Source organism: Xenopus tropicalis, chromosome 4, assembly GCF_000004195.4.
Source record: "Xenopus tropicalis strain Nigerian chromosome 4, UCB_Xtro_10.0, whole genome shotgun sequence".
Taxonomy (NCBI): domain Eukaryota; kingdom Metazoa; phylum Chordata; class Amphibia; order Anura; family Pipidae; genus Xenopus; species Xenopus tropicalis.
The window spans coordinates 124,711,211-124,727,026 of record NC_030680.2 but is presented as its reverse complement, the minus strand read 5'-3'; the positions used below and the strand labels follow the sequence as shown (position 1 = coordinate 124,727,026).

Below are 15,816 nucleotides of genomic sequence, written 5' to 3'. Positions count from 1 at the left end.
TGTACTGTTTTTCATTAGACATTGCAAACATATTCAATTTTTAATAGTGCATAGTGCACTTTTAAGGTCTGTTTAAAGATGGTGTACTGTTTTGGCACAAGAATATTGACTTTTTCAGTAAGAAGTTTTATTAGGGTAATAAATATAAAATTTACAATTGTTCTTTTACTGACACATTTGGCATCTAAATAGTTTCCGGGCTCACAAAATCTATATTTAATGTTTAAATAGAACAAATTGTTCACACAATGGAATTACAATTAGTTTTTCTGTTAACAAGAAATGCCCCCAAGGCATTTTGAAATAGAATCTGTCTGCAAAATATTGTTTTGTTTTTAATACTCTCACTTATTTACATTACATTTCTTACCCCAAAATACATCTGCCTCTTCTTCAGGGTGTCTCTTACAGAATATCCGGGTGTCCCAGATCCCTGCAGTGAGCGCCACAGAGGGCAGCACAGTCACCTTACAGTGTCACTATACACTCAGCAGCACTGAGAATGGGTCCCTCGGCTGGTACAGGTGGTACAGACATGTGCTGGGGGGGCCGGAGGTCTCTAATAATAGTCGCAATTACACAGGCAGAGTCTCCAGTGCATGTCAGAGTGACTGTCCGAGTGAATTTATCAATAACAGATCAGCCAGCATCCAGCTGCACAGAGTGCAAATCTCAGACACTGGAATGTACATCTGTGAAGTTACACTGGAGCTCAGTCGGACTCTACAAGGACATGGGAATGGGACCTTCCTTAATGTGACAGCTGATGTTACAGGTGAAATTCTTATTGATTAACATGGGCAGAGAATAATATAGATATAGGGAGACTTAGCCTCCTCAAAAAGAGGTCATTTGATATATATATTCATATAAAAATGTCACCCTGCTGATTACATTAATTAAATCCATTATGGGCCCCCATACTGCATTAAAAGTGCAAAGTGCAAAATAAGCTGAAATATACAGGGCATTTTGTATGTACTGGAGGTGATTGCTATGGGTGCCCTACAATTTAATATACAGAATGAGCACTTTCAGTTGTATTTTCTGCCTCTCAGGTGACTGTACAAGTTCCATAGCTGTAAGGAAAGTGCTTATTGGGGATGGCTCCTTACTTAGATCTTAGGGCTGTAAAAAAAGGTTGATAGCAAATTTAAAAAACTTGCTTAAATGCTGAAAATACACTTCCCATTCACTTCTCAGCAGATTTTAGCAGGCAAGTTTTTTTATTTTTAATTTTTTACAATTGCCATCTTAAAAGGTCACAGCAAGGCCATTGCAGTCATTTTTGCTGCAGTTTTCTTAAATAGAAGCAAAAATGCTCATTTTAAAGTATTTCCCCCTAATACTTGCCCCTTAGTTAAGTTACTAATAAAAGGGTGTACAAACAAATATGCAGGCCTGATTCCTTCATGTAACTATATATAATGCTGATGCTGCGTTGGTCACACTCATTCATGCTAAAAACAAACAGTTAATGAAGCGCATCTTTACAGTATTTATGTATGCAGGATAAGGCTGGGTTATTAACATTTTACTTTTATGTTTCCCTTGTTAATATTTTCTCTCTAACAGCAAATTCTTCAGGATCCAATGACTATCTCTATTACATTATTGGAGCAGTGATCCTGGTTTTCCTTATCTGTGTGGCAGTTTATATAAAAAACACTAAATATGGTAAGACCAGAATTGAATTGCTTAAAGGAATACTGACACGTTCCTATGAAAATAATATGCACGAAAAGCTGGTTTAGGTAAAAGCCCCCCACAGGCCCCCATAGCCCAGCTGTACCTGCTCATCATGAAGGGGACAGAGAGCAGAGCTGGTCTCCTGTATCACGCTAGGTTGGGGGTAGTGTTATCCCTTCCACAGGCTAATTACAAATGGAATTAGTAGCCCAGCCTATGGAAGGATCGCACCACCCCCAAACCAGTGTGTTGGACACAACTACAGAGGATCCTTTTGCTGTATCTGAGTGTCACTCGGGTAAGTACTGCACAGGTGGGGGTGCCTTTGGGGGACATTTCACTAGCTAGATTTTTATGCTGCACTTTAGTAATACTGACACAGATTGCGTTGGATTCCGTTATCACCTGTACATGATGTTGATTAGTTTATCATCTTAAAATATTAAATCACAAACATTTTCATTTAGTGAAATGCAATTCGTGCTATAATGTTAGAGTTTAGCAAATTAATTTCAGATATAATTAGCCCTTCATAAAGATACAGATACATCGTATGTCCTGAGTCCCATAAGCTAACAGTTAATTCTGCTTTGCAAATTGTTGTTTATGTATTAGCAGTGACATAACTAAAAACAACTAGGCCCACCCATAAAACATTTTTTCTGGGGGTCCCGGCTGACACTGCTCACTGTTCACTTCTCACTTATGGCGAGAGGAAAATTTAAAAAGATGGAATGGTCTGGGAATGGGCAACAATACAGCAGACCCCACAGTGGTCAGACCCCCTGCCCTCTGGGCTCCCCCCCCACCCCCCTCTTTTGCATTAGGCAACACTCTATACAAGAAGGGCTGGCAGAGGGCAGCACCTGGTAAGTCATGTCTCACATGCACCTTCTGATGCCGTGCTCTGCTCCATGTGCCAGATTAAGAGCCCAGCTATCCCTGGGGGCAAGTGCTTCTTCGATGAGCACTTGTGTCCCAGAGGAATAGAAAATGACCCGTTATGCTGATACATAAGTGCCCCTATGATTTGTAGTAACTATCGCAGTTCTATACACCTTTACTGCTAGAAATTAACAGCTATGTTTGTCTTCTCTTACAGTCTCTGCTTTCCCCAGGGAAGAGTAAGTTACATAACAATATTTTGTTATGTTAATATTTCTTAACCAATTTTATAGTTTGTGATATTTCATGTATGTTTCTGTTGCTTTGCAGGGAACCTTGCCCATACACAGACTTTACAGCTCAAGGTAATGGCAGGCACAGTCATACAGCGGTTCATGTGGACAGAATGGTGGTACAATGGTTAGCTTAGCACTAAGGTCCTAGGCTTGATTCCAGGCATGCACTATCTACAAGCTGTTTGTAGGTTCTCTTCATGCTAGGTAGGTTTTGGTAATGAGCTCCTAATAGCTATACAGGTATAGGATCAATTATTTGGAAATCTATTATCCAAAAAGCTCCAAATTACAGAAAGTCTGTTTCCCATAAATTCTATTTTAATCAAATAATTCAGATTTTTTTTTTTTTTCCTTTTTTCTCTGCAATAATAAAACACTACCTTGTACTTGATGGTAACTAAGCTGCACAAATCCATATTGGTGGCAAATCAATCCTATTGGGTTTATTTAATGATTGAAATTTTTTTGCAGATTTAAGGTATACTGTAGATATCTAAAGCACTTCTATTGAAGATAGGGTTGTCACCTTGGCAGGTGAGAGGCGTGTGTGATGACGTCGGTGCCGTGGCCATGTGATGACGTCAGTGGCGGGGCTATTGTGTCCACTGGACGCAATTCTGAGGATTTCTGCCCAGTTTTCAGAATGTTGGAAACCGGGCTGATTGTTTTGTCCCAGATAGCTACTTATAAAACTGGGCAGGTGGCAGCCCTAACCCAACATTAATACTCATCTCACACTGACTTAGATAATACTTAGACGAACCCTTTTAAAGTTTTAAGATAATGTTCTATTGACAGACAAGTCAAAACACAGGTGCTGTTATATGTATTAATGGGTCAAAATGATTCCTTTAGCCAAAATGTTTTACAAAAAGAAAGAAAAGGTAGTATAAATAGATATTTGTAAGTTTTCTGTTGTTACTGGCTCTAAGCTGTTTGTTCAGTGAAGAACAGTAGACAATGCACTGTACATTACATATACACATATTTGCAAAGCTAGCTGATATGAAATGAAAAGCTATGAATATAATATTTACTAATGTGTATTTAACCTTTTAGCCTCCAGAATCCATGTGAATACTCCTGCAGAACGACAGGTGACGTTTTCTTTATGTTCTTGTGTGTATACCTGTAGTAATGAGGAGCTTATACCTGTAATAACATATCAATAAGATATGTGGAAGGCTCCAAGTCTTAAGGTGGCCAAACACGGGCCGATTTCAGCTGCCGATATTGGTCCTTCAAACTGATTCAGCAGCTTATCTACCCGTGTATAGGCACCCCCGACTGTCCTTCCCGACCAACATCTGGCCTAACATTGGGCAGATCTTGATCAGGCAGGTTTGATGTTTCCATCGGATTGGGGACTACATCGGCTTGAACAGCTTACACCATAAATATAACGGCATACAATAACCACATAAAATACTGCAATCGGATGGAAGAAAAGAAAATACCTAGCTTTAGAAATTTGCCATGCGTTTTACATCACATTTTACATTGTTTTTCCGGAAAAAATTATTTTACACATGATGATAATTAAGCCCCATTACCTTACTGTCCTACATGCTAGGCCACCCCAGGAGTACAAGCTCCATGATTTGGGCTACTGATCCAAAATGGAAAAAAAATTTGCAATTCTTTTTACATTTACTGAGTTGAAAGAGTCAAAAAAGTTGCACGGTAACTGCGCTTTGCAATTTTTTTTGCTATTTCAAGATTTTTTTTGCAGTTTCGCGAATTTTTCAGCAAAGTGAGATGAGACAGATTCGCTCATCACTAGTGACCTATTGTACAATGTGCCTCCGAATGAAACAGATTCCATATCATGTTCTTTTATACCAGCAGATACAGACCAATGAGGAACATGGGGTCACCATAGAAAATGCTCACTACGCCTATAATGAACCTGAAATCATAAGAAACAGACCTCTTCGCCAGTCCTGCCAGCATGTGTATGTGTACAGTGAGATACCCTAGTGCCCAGTTTCTCACCCTGATATTCTTTTCAGTGGGATATGTACAGATATTGTACACAAATGAAGATGTGGCTGTAAATGTTGCCCTATTGTTGTTCCATAGATAAGTGATCATTCACCCCAACTTTTACCATCTCTAGCCGTCAGAATGTTACCCCAACCAATGCATTAGACAACCGCTACGGGGCAGTCTCCCAGTTTAAGAATCAGTAACGAATATCTAAAGGTGAATTTCCCTGCATGTCAGGTTCATATTAAAGGAGAAGGAAAGGTAAAAACTAAGTAAGCTTGTAGGTAGGAGGTGGGTAATAATTCCTTAAAGGGACAATGCCCTTACTTTTACTCGGTAGTCCAACTCTGGTTAGAAAAGAACAGGTAGACTCTTTCTCATGCAAATAACTTTTTATTCACAACCGATAGTCACTGTTGCATTCAGACAGGCAGGCAATTGAGCACTTTAAATGGTACATACAATTCTTTCTCCTTCCCAGGCCAGTTGCACAGCTTAGGTAGGGGTCCGGTACTCTGCAGTGATACCCCTCCACTCTTCCCGAATAGGACTTCTTATCTACGGATTCTGGCCAGAAACCTTTTACATTCTTCCTAACTGTTCCTATACTGGCACTGTATTCCCTGACTTACAGGCAACCCGTTGGAACCTGGTTCTGCTTTCTTCTGGTTGGGGCGGAGGCTGTATTTCTATCTACCCTGACTGCCTCGTACATGTAATGCTCACTCTTACACCCCTCTAACCTATGCTAGCTATTCCTTACTACTGCCCACGTCTTAACTCACCTCCTGTCGATAGATGTTAACTCGACCACACTCTCCTGTCAAAGACCATGAACCTGGATGTGGCTGCTCCTTTTATACCTTCCTACCTGCACTGCTCTCTGGTGGCCAGTAGTCTAAATTACACTTAGCTATTTTAATTATACCCAAGTTACTACACTACAAACAAAGCAATAACACTTTTATAACACAACAAATTTACCAGAACTCAAATTAAGCATACAAATTCCTCCTCCTGCACCAACATTTTCCATATCCTTACAAGCTTTATCAGAAAGGTCTATGTAAATACAGCAATAATCACTCACAGAGTCCTATCAAAAGAAACACAGGATTTCTTGTCTCTGTTTTTGTACATGAACATGATGTTCTGGTGTCTGACTTCCTCTCTCAGAAACAGCCTTACTTCCCTTGGCCAGAGTCTGCGCAGTTCTCTCCTCTCTCCCCTCTCCCACTCCCACCAGAATGATAAGAACTCCCTCCCCCCTCCTTTAGGAATGTATGATCTCAGCTATAATGGCTAGACTGCAAGCAGGAAGCTACTTAAAATGGCAGCTGCAAATGGAGAAAGCTTCTAAAGCTGGTATGGTAATGCTTTCTGCAGAATAAATATAGTGTTCTAGGTGGCACTAATGTGGCAAATCTATTGGCATTAAAATGACAAAATGACTTTCCTTCTCCTTTAAAAGGTGGACTTGGTGTTAAAAAATCAGGTGACTGAAAAATTAAATAATCTAAAATATGATATTTCTATATGATATAAAACCTTATATGCAATAAAAAAATATTCACTGTTTTGTGTTATCACCAGCACATAATCCAATCCAGGGCTAGCCACCATGGTAGGTGCTCAGTTGTTTATCCACCACTATGGTAAAAGTGGGTAGCAGGTATAGGTTCCCATCAGTGTGAGTATGAATTCATACCACGCATTCCACACCATTAAAGGGGTAGGTCATCTTTGAATTAACTTTTAGTAAGATATATAGTAAGCGGTGATATATTTGGTTGGTCTTTATTTTATATTTTTTGTGGGTTTTTTTTAATATTTAGCTTTTTGTTCAGCAGCTCTGCAGTTTGAAATTTCAGTATCTGTCTGGTTGCTAGGGTTCAATTTACCCTAGCAACCAAGGAGGGGTATGAATGAGACACCTGAATATGAACAGAGGAAAGACTGAATAGAAAGATAAGGGATAAAATGTAACAATACATTTGAAGCCTCATAAAGCAATATGTTTTAGGCTAGCAAGGTTTGTGAAGCCCATTATAGGCTACTGGGGTCAGTGAACCCCATTTAAAAGCTGGAAAGAGTCAGAAGAAAAAGGCAAATAATTTAAAAAAATTATAAGAAATAAATAATAAAGACCAATTGAATAGTCAATAAGGATAGGGCATTTTATTACATAGCGATGACAAAGTTAATGTAAATAACTACCCATTTAAGCTGTAACAAGAGTGCGGCTGCTCATGTATGAACAAAACTCTACTGTCAGTAAGGCAAGTAGTGAGCATTGAATATAGAATATTGTATATATTTATAAAATAAGGCAGAGAGTTTCATATCCTCTTGGGAAAGTTCTGTGAAGTATGAAATTCATGTTGAGGTGTTGGGTTCAGTGCAACGTGCCATAGCCAGCTGGGGGGGAAGCCCAGACTGAAACACACTCAATAGCACATATACTCATACAGGATTTAGAGCAGTCCTTTCTTCTCCTTTATTTGCTTACAAAATTCTTGCTGTTTATTGTTTGGTGTTCATTAAATGTATATTTTTCAAAGTATATTCCCATTTTTGGTTTTTTTCCGAGTGTACTTGCTGGATAAGTGGATGGTTCCAGAGAGGCTGAGGCAGGAGGTTTCAGTAGAAGAAAGAAATTCATATGATAAATAGGACCAGCTAGTGTGAGTGCTAGCTCTTGTAATAATCTGGGCTGCATACTTGCAATTGAGGACTACCGCTGGTTGCATATATTAGGGTCTATCAGATTGGTGGTAGAAAGTTAATATTACAAGACAAGAAGTTACAGGAGTGTATGAATCACTCTGGATAAAAATTCAGCTTGAGGAGCAGAGCACAGACAGAGTACAACGAGCCCTTTGACACATTGTGGGCTGTTCCTCCTAACACTCCCTAACTGATGTGCCTCCCCCACCTGCCCCTCTTGGATAGAGCGCAGTGTAATGCAGGTAGCACTCTATTCAAGGGGGAAGTGGCAGGTCTCTGAACTTCAAAAAAGGAGTGCGGAGACCAGCAGCAACCCCCCCTCTCCTGGCCCTGACCATGTAGCACTTCCAGGCCCCGACCGCGCCACTATATTTAGGGTAGGAGAGGGGTGGGGAGGGGGGACTAAGGTACAGCAGACCCCACAGTCAGGGGGCCCTGGCTACCAATGTCTGTGTGACCTTTGTACTGATGGGAGGCAAGGTGTGGGAGGAGGGGGGCCCAGAAAATTTTGTTGTGAGGGGCCCCGTGATTTCTGATGGCGGCCCTGGATATGAGGAGAAGGAAAAGGAAGGAGTGGAAAAGAGGGGGCAAGAGAAATAAAAGGGAATGGGAGTTATAGCCATTTTGTTACTCAGTGGAATGCCTGATAAAGTATATACAGTATGTTAATAGTCAATGAGCCCTGGGAAATCAATACAGTAACACTGACTATTGCATAAAAGGAAAGCAGAAAATTTGAACTTGCTGAAGTCATTGTTAGTTCTGATGTACCACCCTGATGAAACAGCTTATGGCAGACTTTGCTACCAGCCAGCCCTTTAATGTAGTGGATGAAAGCAACCACTGAGTTGCCCAGGAGCCTCACTGACCAGTGGTGCTCATTCCTAGCCATGTATCTTAACAAACTACTTTTGGTAAGTATCTTTGTTTCACTACACCGGAGAACCTGCCTGTTGCAAGAGTTGTTGCCTATAGTCTGGAAAGCACTTCTCCACATAAGGCACAAAGTATTTTATGTAGTCTCTGTTCCTCTCTAATACTAAGCTAATAAAGTAGTATGAAAATTTCCAAAAGGAAGTTGAGGTTAGCTATAACAACCATCCTCTCGGCCATGACTGTCTCAGCCACTCACGGAAGAGCTATGAGACTCACAAGGCTGCTGCTGCTGCTTCTACTGGGAGCCCTGCAAGGTGAGAGATGGGGATGGGGCGACACTGAGATATTGGAAATTGAATAAATATATACATAAATTTATAACGACCACTTCAAGTCAATATATGTGACATTTACATTTACGTACATGAATGGCTATCACTGTGACAGTTGGGCACTTTTTTTTGGGCACTTTGTTAAGCACATTTAGCAGTCACTGCATTCTGAATTGTAATGAGAAAAGTGAATTAGTGCAATAGCAATGTGCTTCTACCCCTGTCCGTCAGCGATTACTGTGATGGCCAAGAAAAGTGCTACCTCTGTAAGTGGCAGTCTTTTTACTTGCAGTGCTTTATTAGTTTCGCATAAAGTATTGACTTAATTATACAGTGTTACTTCTCCAATAATGGGAAGGTATTTCATACTTTAATGGAGTACCTACTATTGGGAATTTTTACTAGAGAATCATAAGCCCAGTAATAAAATACAATATAAGGTTCACTGTATTATGATTTAAGTCCAAGAGCAATAAAGGTGCAAAAGCACACTCCTTAGTGCAATTTCAAAGGGTACTTGTATTTGGTATCCAGCTGCACTCAGCACCTAGTGCCGAATCATAAATTCAGAGCTAAGTGCAGAGCACAGGGCCACCAGGCTCAAGGCAGCCCTGTCTTTACTGCCTGCCATAGGACCGGAGGTAAGTATAAGGCTCTGTTGTGGCCTGCTCCTGTCAAATTATCTCCCCTGCCTTCCCCTTAATGAATACAGTGCTGCCAATTGCAGGCATCACTGTATTCATGGGGCACATACTGATCCCTGGAGTTCAGAGACCTAAATGTAAATTCATATTTTTTTTGGTTCTTCTGTTTTAGGGTCTTTATCACAGAGCATCCACGTGTCCCAGGACCCAGTAGTGAATGCAACAAAGGGCAGCACAGTCACCTTACAGTGTAACTACACACTCAGCACCACTGAGAAATCACCATTTGGCTGGTACAGGTGGTACAAACATGTGCTGGGGGGGCCAGAGGTCTCAAATGATAACGGTTATTTCAAGGACAGAGTCTCTAAAGTCACTCAAACGGATTTCCTCTCCCATGGTCTGGCCAATATTCAGCTGCGTGATGTGCAGCCGGAGGAAAGTGGGATGTACATCTGCGAAGTTGAATTCATGCTGAATCAGTCGACAAAAGGACATGGGAATTGGACTTTCCTTCATGTGCAAGGTAAGATTTCTGCCCATTTGCTGGGTCATATGTAGGACCAAGTATCGTATGTATAATATATGAGCTGAGAACAGGAAGATTACAAAGAATGACAGAAATTGTATTTCATCAAAGCGATGAGGGGCAGAAAAGAGAAGAACAGTTTTGCTTATATAATACCTCTTTAGTGATGTAGCAATTGCATCCAGGGTATAGTGACCCCATAAGTGACCCCTTGTCTTTTGCTTTTTCTGCTGATATTAAAAGTAGAAAACTCTATCTTGCCATATCACTCTAATTCTTTTAGGTCTAGGTCATCATAATATAACTCCCTGTACATTAAAATTACACTCAACTTAATATTTTGCTGTTCCTACTAATATTAAACCTGTGGAATTCCACCTAAAGACCCATTACAAAGAACTAGTTCATGCCTCCTGCTGACTTCCAGTAATGGGATCATGACACGGTAGGAAGGCTGTTGGAATTGATATGGCCAGTTTTGGCCAGCCAGCCATAGACAATGGCATCAGCTTCAACGTCTTTAGACCTAAGCAAAACAAGAGGGGAAATAATTAACTATTTACCTCACTTTTACTAGCAAAATAAGATAAAAATAAATATTAATGTTATCTCTACACATGCTTTTATATAAATTACTGTTGCTATATCTTGCTTTTATTATGAGCAAAAAGCTCAACAAAACTCAAACTTTGGCATCTAAAAGCTTGCAAGGTCATGTAGAAGACAATGCTAGCTGTCCTTGCCAAAATGTAAAATTTAAATGTATTTTATTCAAGTTTTTTACATTTTTTTGAGCTTGTAAACTAAAATGATGACTAAAATATGAGTTTGCGGTATCTGAAGAATCCAATGTTTTCTTTCATGATATTATTAAGTTTTTTACAGGGTAACCCTTTTGAAATAAAAAATAACAAAATAAAAATATAAAGGTGATACGTTTATTGACTAAGATAACCTTAGCAAGCTTTCAGAACATTTCAGTTCCTTTTTCAAACTGATTACCGCAAAAAAAAATAAAGGAACTAAAATGTACTGAAAGCTTGCTAAGGTTATCTGAGATAGCCATTAAAGGTATCACCTTTATATTTTATTATTTTTTATTTCAAAGTTTTTTATATTTGGATTTTTAAATAATAAGAAAACATTTAGTTATATATCTCCTTAACTATGTCTATGTGTTTCTCTCACTGTGGCCCCCTTTTCAGAGTACGTCACAGAGAACCTTGAAGATAAAGTTATTTGGGTTTCCCTGAGGCTTTTGATTGTGCTGCTCATTACATTCGTGTCTGTGGTAATGTACCTGCTGTGCATCAGGCGAGGTGAGAAAGAGGAAACCATTCTTTATTACTGATAGTGAAGGTGAATAGAGGAAGGGTGTTTGTCTCCTATTAGTCCTTTAGTCTGTAGATTGAAAGATACAGCAGTATTTGTGAGGAATTTATAATCACAACACAGAAACCCCTAATATATCTATCACTGTAATCTGTTCCTTCAAATAGTATGAATAAATAACATTTTTATATGCTGAAATCAAGCTTTAAAACAGTTCTCTTTCTGCAGGGGAGGAGGGAACAAAAACACTGATGCTACAAATTGTAACAACTTTTCCGCAGCTTACAGACAGCATGCAGGAACTACATAGCCCACAATGCATTGCACTGTGATGTTCCTTTCCTTTTTGACATCACATGTGCAGGGAATTGTGGGATATGGGGAATGCAGGCAGGCTGAGGGCAGTCTCACAGTAGCCAGATCAGCAGGAGAACAGGGGGGAAGGCTTAGGGAACTGTTTCAAACCGTGTGTTTCTACCACAGGACTTGAGTGGGCGATTGATATTATTAAGGAAGTTCTATTAGTATCAGAGAATTCTAAAGGAGAATGTCAGGCCAAAAGCTCATAAATTGAAGCTGCCCCAAATACACAAGCAAGGCATTAGCAGAATTACTCCAAATACACAATGGCCTAGTGAAGCCTAGTATCTAAATCAAACTGAGATGTTAATGCAAGACCTGAATACTGTTCATATGTTCTTCATAGGGGAGTAAGATGCATTTCTTCTACAGTGATATAATAATGCCCTGGTCTAGAGCGACCAGAAACACTGCAGTTATTGCAGCTAAAGGTGGTGCAGCCAGTGACTGACTGTGAAGTTCCAGTCACTTTTCACTTTTAGTAATGGCAGACTGGACATTTTGTTGTAAATCTTTGCTACCACAGGCAACTGTCCAGGGCCGGATTTCTCATTTGGGTGCCCCGAGGCCGCCCCCTTTTGCCGCCCACCTCGGCACCCAGCTTCGCGCATGCGCACCGCACGCAATCCCTGCCCCAGTCGCGCATGCGTGCCACTTAGTTCATTCGCTTTTCGGAGCTGTGGGGAGAGGGCGCGCTAAAGTTTCTGCGCGTCCTCTCCCCATTACTCCGCATGGGGGTAAATTATTTTGGTGCGGCTGGGCGGCATGCCGCCCCTAAATTTCTGCCTCCCTAGGCCCGGGCCTTTGTGGCCTCGCCACAAATCCAGGCCTGCAACTGTCCCTTGTTTCCTTCACAGCGGCTAACATGCAAGTAGATGGACTGGGCCAGTGGGAAAACAGGGAAAAAACTTGTGGGTCCTGCCTCGAACCAATCCCTGCTGGCGCTCCCCCACTGACCTCCTTCCCCCGATTGTGTCTAATTAGGTATAAGATATGTTTGCTGCTGGTGGGGAAGCATACACTGCACTTCGGCTTTCCAAAGTAGCCCAAAGTTTCCTCAAAAGGGAATGACTAGCAACTTTGCATTGTGTATGTTTCTCCACCAAGGATTTCTATGTTAGCCAGTGGGAAGGAAACAAGTGGGAAACAAGGAACGCTTTGTCGCCCCTGTGGTAGCGAAAATTCTTCACACGTCCTGTGTGCTATAACCCTTAATATAAATTTCATTACCCTTCACACCAAGGAAACCATATTGGGGTAATTTTTCTCACTCAACCTAATTCATATAATACTACTATATATCTATTAAGTGAGATGCTATGTCTGTGGTTTCCCTGATATGAAACATAATGTAAATAACATACCCATAATCCATTGCATTACAGGAAAACCACCACAGAAAGTACACATTTCTCACCTATAAAGTACCCCAAAACCACACATGCTGGGGCTAAAGCTCTAATATGAGTTTTGTTCACAAAAGCTACTGGATTCTTTCATTTTTCTCTCAACAATGTCTGGCAGCATATGAGGAGTTTAAACTTGATGGAAATGAACAAGAGAAAGCATGTTGGAATGGCAGTTCATATTCTGCAATTGTTCAATCCTGATATTTAGCCCAAGCAGCCAAAGAGGGTTAGGATAAGCCATTTTATATGTTATAACTGAGTTATAACTAACTTCATGTTTCTCATATCCTCAGGCCACGCTCCCAGCAGAGAACTGTAAGTCTGCCTCTTCCTTATACACTGACTTCTTACAGACACTAAACACAACAGCAGTAATGAGCGAATCTGCATCTGCAAAGCTGTTCAACTATTATGTCTACATGAATATAATCTGTTCCTTTGCAGCTAAAAAAAGAGATGTATGAAAATAAGAATTTTACAGAAATGCCTTCTAAAGGGAACATTTTCTAACACTTAACTTTTTCGTGCCAAAATACGATTTTGTTGCGGAAAAAAACTTTTTTTTCTCGATTTATTTGTTTAGTTGTGATTTCAAAAAACTATAAAACCACGAAAACCCAAATGTTAATTAATGCCCCCTTAACATACTGCACAATATTAATCTGAGTAATTTCTCAAAGAGGCAACTCCTAAACTATGTCCTTCTTATCTATCTTCCGAAATAATTATTGTTTTTTTTAAACAGTCTAAGGCGCATCAGCACCAGAGGCTTTAGAGTTCTAAATTATACATCTCGGGTATCAAGAATCATTTCTACAGGTAAGTGGAGAAAATTTGTCTTGACTTTCTGGGAGACTCGTGCTTAGTCTATTTGTCTGGGTGCCACTACAAATTTATGTCAGTCTTTTGCCTAGTCTGCTCCTAAATGTTTTATAGGGATCCCCAACAGCTCATAAAGATTCTTCACACGTCCTGTGTGCTATTACCCTTAATATCAATTTCATTACCCTTTACACCAAGGAAACCATCCATATTGGGGTAATTTTTCTCACTCAACCTGATTCATATAATACTACTATATGGGCCTGATTCACTAAAGTGCGATACAAATGATTGCACTTTTTTTTGCGGTAAAAAAGACGCGACAATTAGCGCGCGATTCACTACAGCATTACCGCATGCGATACGTCGCCATTTTCGTATGCGGTATTTCTCGTGCTAGTTTTACCGCATGCATTAATTTCTGTGCTGAAAAGAATACGATCGCATGATTCACTATAACTTTGGCGCGCTAAATATCGCATTCGGCTATGCGCAAAAATAACTCCTACTACAGGCAGGCGAAAAATTATAGAAAAGTACAGTAAATTAATTTTTGACAATAAAATATGGGCTTACAGTGTTATTTATTCAAGTATGTGTCTTTTTACTCAATTTCACTAAAGTCTTGGCATGTATGGAATTTCGCTACTAATATACAGTACAATAGCGGTAAATAAATATTCGTGATAATATACAGTACTATAGTGGTGAATATTTAGTCGCATAAAATACATTACTATGTATATTTTGGCGATTTTTTGTCCGCGATTTTTAAATGCTTTCCAAATAATGATTTACAAAAGTACCTAAAGTGTTAATGCACTAATTAGCACGCCAATATGTGCATATTTAAGCACCTGATTGGGGCAGGTGTTTGGCAGAGCACATTTTGAGTTAGAAAAAATGGACTATGAAGGGGCATATGTTGTTGGGTTTTTGTGGGATTTGGAGGCGGCGGTGGTGGTGCCACAACAACAACCCCAGCCACGTATTATGCGGCCACGCCGCTTTAGACACAGGGCCACCTTGGAAGGCTTGGGCGAGGATGAAGTGGTGAGGAAGTACAGGCTCAATAAGGCAGCCATTTACACCTTATACGAGCTGCTTGAGCCTGGCCTTGAACCACGGACTCGCCGAAGCAGGGCTATCCCGGGGATAGTAAAACTGCTCTGCTCCCTGCACTTTTTTGCCTCTGGCAGTTTTCAGAGGGTGGGGGGGGGGTTTATGGGGGGGTGTCACAGCCCACCTTTTCACTGTGCCTTGGCCAGGTCCTGGACGCCATCCGCTCGGTGTCCAGGACTTTTATCTCGTTCCCCCAAAATCGGAACGAGTGGGGCACCATGAAGAGGGATTTCTATCGGGTAAGTGGCATCCCCAATAGATTGCACCCATGTTGCACTAAACCCCCCCAAGACAGGGAGCATGTATACAGGAACCGCAAGGGTTACCACTCGATAAATGTCCAAGTGGTATGTGATACAAAAATGAACATCTTGAGCATCGTGTCTGGATTCCCCGGCTCCTCGCACGATGCCTACATACTTAGACAGTCTGGCCTTTACCAAGCGTTTGAGACAGGACAAATGCCTCACGGGTGGCTGTTAGGTAAGTATTTGTGTCGCTTACACTTGCACAACTTGTCAACATTTGCTTTGTGTGTCCCACTGTAAAACCAGTCCCTGCCTGCCATAAGCTTGGAATGCAATGTGTAAAGTGCCCTTTTTTGCCACTGGGAGAGTCAAAGCAGCTGCTTGTAGTGTCAGCTATCAGTCTCACGCTGTCACATCTGTTGCAAAAGGGCCGTGTTTTGACACAGGGAGACTGGAAACAGCTTATTTGTTTGCACCATCTTATTCCATCTTAATTTCTTTCAGGAGATGCTGGCTACCCGTGCGGTCGGTGGCTAATAGCTCTATCTGTGATAGA

At 40.7% G+C, this 15,816-nt stretch overlaps 1 long non-coding RNA gene across 1 annotated transcript; it reads left to right on the top strand.

The window, feature by feature from the left end:
• The first annotated feature begins 2,904 nt into the window (after positions 1 to 2,904).
• Positions 2,905 to 6,082, top strand: LOC116410238. The gene is made up of 3 exons (XR_004222191.1): positions 2,905 to 2,939; positions 3,930 to 3,967; positions 4,719 to 6,082. It is a non-coding gene; the product is annotated as an uncharacterized LOC116410238 (long non-coding RNA).
• Positions 6,083 to 15,816: the final 9,734 nt, after the last annotated feature.